The sequence below is a fragment of the Physeter macrocephalus genome, chromosome 13 (assembly GCF_002837175.3).
Source record: "Physeter macrocephalus isolate SW-GA chromosome 13, ASM283717v5, whole genome shotgun sequence".
Taxonomy (NCBI): domain Eukaryota; kingdom Metazoa; phylum Chordata; class Mammalia; order Artiodactyla; family Physeteridae; genus Physeter; species Physeter macrocephalus.
In genome coordinates, this window is record NC_041226.1 from 66714443 (window position 1) to 66718979 (window position 4537).

Genomic DNA, 4537 nt, shown 5'->3' on the forward strand with positions numbered 1-4537 from the left:
GAGCCAGCAGCATCAAGTGTTTTCTCCTTCAGGCGCCCCACCCTACTGACCTGAGCCCCAGGAGACGCCCCTGTCACTCTAAACGGAGTGATTTAGACTTGAGACGTGGCGACTGGCCAGGGGAATGGAGCCTGACGCAGGTGATGAGAGCCTCCTGGGGAGGAGGGTTTCCTATGAGGACGGGTCTCCTGAAGGTGATGGGTAGAGATTCACGTGAAGAGAGTTGAACAAGGGCCCTCAATAAAAAAACCAGGGGCAAGAGGAATGGTGTGGACCCTGGGGAGTTCCCACGAAGCGATCTTTCTGCAAAAGGCCCAGTTCTTTAAGTGATTTCCCTTTTAGAATCTGGGAAAAGACAAGTTGTCAAAAACTTTAGCCATTTCCCTTCTGCACTGAAATAAATACCCTTTTGAGTTTATTCGGGCCCTTGAGTTAACTGAATTAGAATATCCCTGCCCAGTGCAGTGCTGCAGTCCTAGGGAGGCTGATGGGACAGGATGGTGACATGGGAAAGGGGACCCGGTCTCCTCTCCTCTACTCACTGACCTGCTGGGGAGAGAGCATCATCCTGTCAAGTGGACCGTGACCCAGAAACTCAGGTCTTGAGCGACAGTCCTGGGAAGGGTGACAGAGCCAGGAGGTGAGGGGAAAATTCCGCACAATATCAGGGAGCTCTTCTCAGTGCACAGCTCAAGAACGCCAGTGAGAATGAATCTGCTGTCTATCACTACATAACCCACCCGAGACATAAGTGGCTTAAAACAGTGGTCATTTATTCATTACTTAGTACAGTTGTGAGGGCTCACTCACAGGCCCAGCTGGGGTCTCAGCTGGCACTGGGTGTCCAAGACGGGCCTCACTTCCATCTCAGGCCTGAGCTGGGATGGCTGGAAGAGCTGGAATGGACTGGTTTCTCTCTCCACGTGGCCTTTCATCTCAGGCTGCTTACAGCTTGGTGGTCAGGGAGGGAGTGTGATGGGGTAAGCTGTGAGCTGAGGTCTCCTAAAGGATTAGAAGGCAGCAGTGAGTCGGCCATATGGGGAGAGGCTGGTAAGAGGGAGGGAAATGATTTGTAAGAGGGAATAACATGTGTCAAGACCCTGTGAGGGAGGAGGAAGTATGATGCTTTCTAGAAAAACAGGAATAAAGTTAGTCTGGTTACTGCACAGAATACAAGAGGGAGGATGGCTGCCAGGTCATGCAGATTCAAGGAGCTGAGGATTTTTTGTTTAATCTTCATACTAGGAAAAATGGGAAAGATTAAAAGGGTTTAAGCAATGGGGTGACATGATACAAGTTGCTCTTTAAAGAAAGAGCATGGGGGTTTCCCTGGTGGCACAGTGGTTAGGAATCCTCCTGACAGTGCAGGGGACACGGGTTCGAGCCCTGGTCTGGGAAGATCCCACATGCTGCAGAGCAACTAAGCCCGTGCGCCACAACTACTGAGCCTGCGCTCTAGAGCCTGTGCTTCGCAACAAGAGAAGCTACCGCAATGAGAAGCCTGTGCACCGCAACTAAGAGTAGCCCTCGCTCGCCGCAACTAGAGAAAGCCCGCGTGCAGCAACAAGGACCCAATGCAGCCAAAAATAATTAATTTTTAAAAAGAGCATGGTTATGTATTCGAGGTATTGCGGGGGGACTGGAAGCAGGCTTTCTCAGCCTCAGCACCATCGACATTTTGGACCAGATAATTCTCTGTCAGTGGTGGGAGCTGTCCTGTACATTGCAAGATGTATGGCAGTAGACCACAAGCTACCTCAATGAGAAGCCTGTGCACCGCAACTAAGGGTAGCCCTCGCTCGCCGCAACTAGAGAAAGCCCACGTGCAGCAACAAGGACCCAATGCAGCCAAAAATAATTAATTTTTAAAAAGAGCATGGTTATGTATTCGAGGTTTTGCGGGGGGACTGGAAGCAGGCTTTCTCAGCCTCAGCACCATCGACATTTTGGACCAGATAATTCTCTGTCAGTGGTGGGAGCTGTCCTGTACATTGCAAGATGTATGGCAGTAGACCACTACCCACTAGATGGCAGTAGTCACTGCCCCTGCCTCCCCCCCACTTAGTTGTAACAACTGATAATGTGTCCAGACGTTACCAGGTGTCCTCTGGGGGAGCTGAATTCCCAGTTGAGAACCACTGGGCTGCAGTGAATGCAGGGCTTCTCTGGCCAGTATGACTGTCTTCCAGGAGAGAAATACTCTTCACTGGGCTTGAGTGGTGGAGCTGGAGCTGAGATAAGCAGATGGGATTAGAGATTCAAGGAGATGAACTCGACAATATTTGGGTGGACAGACCCATCAGGACAGTCCAGTCCTCAAACCTCCCTCCGCTTCCCTCCTCAACATATTACCCGCTCTGAAAAAAGAATCTGGTGTTCGGAATACTCATGGTCAGATGGCAAAAGGATAACATGTGAAGTATACATTTCATTTTCACTCCTTTGTCATTTGTTGATGCAAGGCTCATGTAGGGTCAAAGTCTGATCAAGGAATTAATTGAAGATCAGCAAGGCGGTGTGTTTCCAGGCTTATTTTGGAATAAGGGAAGTCTAGGGATTTGGAGAGCAAACCCTGAGAAGTGAGGGCAGTGGAGAGAGGGCACTGGAATGAACCTGCATGAGTCACTGGCAGCAAACCTTAGCAGTGAGGGCTGCAATTGTCCGATGTCCCAGCCATCAGCCCACCTGTCTGCAGAGGCCAGCTTGTTCTTTCTTATTGTAATCGTGCCCTCCTTCCCTTGGTTTTTACACAAAGACTAATAATTCTCTATCTCGTGCCTGCCTGTAAGGAAGGATTGTGAGGAATGGTGAGTTCCCAACCCTAAAACACTTGGAATTCATCGGATAAAAGATCCTGCCCTTATTTCTCTACCTACAGAGTGCAGTTTTCTGTAGGAGAGGAAAGGTTGTGTTTTCTGCTCGTATAAAGAAAAAATAGAAACCAAAACCCCTTTCAAGTCAAAGTATTTTTCTTGAGTCAAAAGCACCTCCTGAGCCTCCAGCCAAGTCCATGAAAAGGCTTTGTTAGGTGATCTAAAGCCGCCAGGGTTCACAAAGGTCATCATATCATTCACACTGAGCTTGAGAAGTCTGTCCTTTCTCTGCTTCTCACGTGCAGAGGAAATTGAATGAGAAACTTTCATGTCATTTCTACCCTACCCACACTCTTTTCTTTCTGACTTAATGAGTACAGTCACCCAGAAGATAATCAGTCATGTTATGGTCTATTTTACTGTGAAAGTGTTATTATTAAATTAATGACAATGAAATCACATAAAATTTGGAAAACAATATGAAAACCTGAAAGTCAATTCTTTTCTTCATGGTCAGAAGGCTGGTGCCTTTCCATCCACCTCCCAATATTACTCCTGGACAAAGGTGACCAGGAATCATCACCACAAACCACAGAGCCAGCAGCCAGGACACTGTCCTACCCACTCTCACTTAGAAGTGAGCAGAACGCTCTTTTAGATCCCAATTAACAAGTATAGAAGGGATGGCAGAAATTTGAAAAATTACCTTCAGGTAAACATCACAGTAATAATAGTTGCAGGTAAGAATAAATGCTAAAATTAATAGGCAAAAATATGATGAGAAACAAGATATTGCACACTTACCTGGCAGGGGAGATACCATGATCACAAAGGTGGTTTTCCCAGGGCGAGCCTCATCCATTGCACTCTGGATGTGCTGACTCCTGAGATTTCCCCAAATATGGGAAACTCAACTGCATAATTTGTGGTAGTGGGGGACTGCGTTCGTGCTATCCCCTGGGAAAAAAAAAAAAAGAAACAGGATATTGGCATAGACTCAAAGTACATCCCCACAAAACCCCTAGTAAGTTGGAAGGGAAATAGTAAATTCACAGTGGAGAAACATGTGGTCGAGTTAATATCACCAATGCTGAAACATATCTACATCGTGTGTCTCCTAATAGGATGTCAGCTTGACTGGCTACAGAGTGCCCAGATTCGCCGTCGTTCCTGGGTGAGTCTGTGAGGAACACTAGCATTTGAGTCAGTGGACTCTTTAAAGGAGACTGCCCTCCCCATGATGAATGGGTATCATCCAACCTGTTAAGGGCCTGAATAGAAGCAGGGCAGAAGACAGAAGAAATTCACTCCTTTTTTTCCTGTCTCACCGCTTGAGTGGACATCTCATCTCATCTTCTCCTGCCCTTGGACTGGTATTTACATCTTTGCCTCCCTTGGTTCTCAGGCCTTCTTCGGACTTGGACTGAATTACACCACTGGCTTTCTTGGGTCTCCAGTTTTCAGATGGCAGATTGTGAAACTTCTCAGCCCTCATAATCATGTAAGCCAATTCCTCTTAATAAATCTCCCTTATATAGGTATATATGTATCTATATTTATGTATATGTCAACGAAAAATAGATCAATAGTCAATCTAAGAACGAAATGGAAAATTTTATTGGTGCCAACCTGAGGATTATAACCCCGGAACACAGTGTTTTAGAAAGCTCTGAGGACTGTTCTGCCCCGTTAGAGATCAAAGCACAGTTCATATATGTTTTTGA

General features: G+C 46.7%; 1 non-coding gene across 1 annotated transcript; it reads left to right on the top strand.

Annotated features, from left to right (window-relative positions):
* The first annotated feature begins 3609 nt into the window (after positions 1-3609).
* Positions 3610-3773, top strand: LOC112064790 (U1 spliceosomal RNA). The gene has a single exon (XR_002891662.1). It is a non-coding gene; the product is annotated as a U1 spliceosomal RNA (small nuclear RNA).
* The last annotated feature ends 764 nt before the right edge of the window (positions 3774-4537 follow it).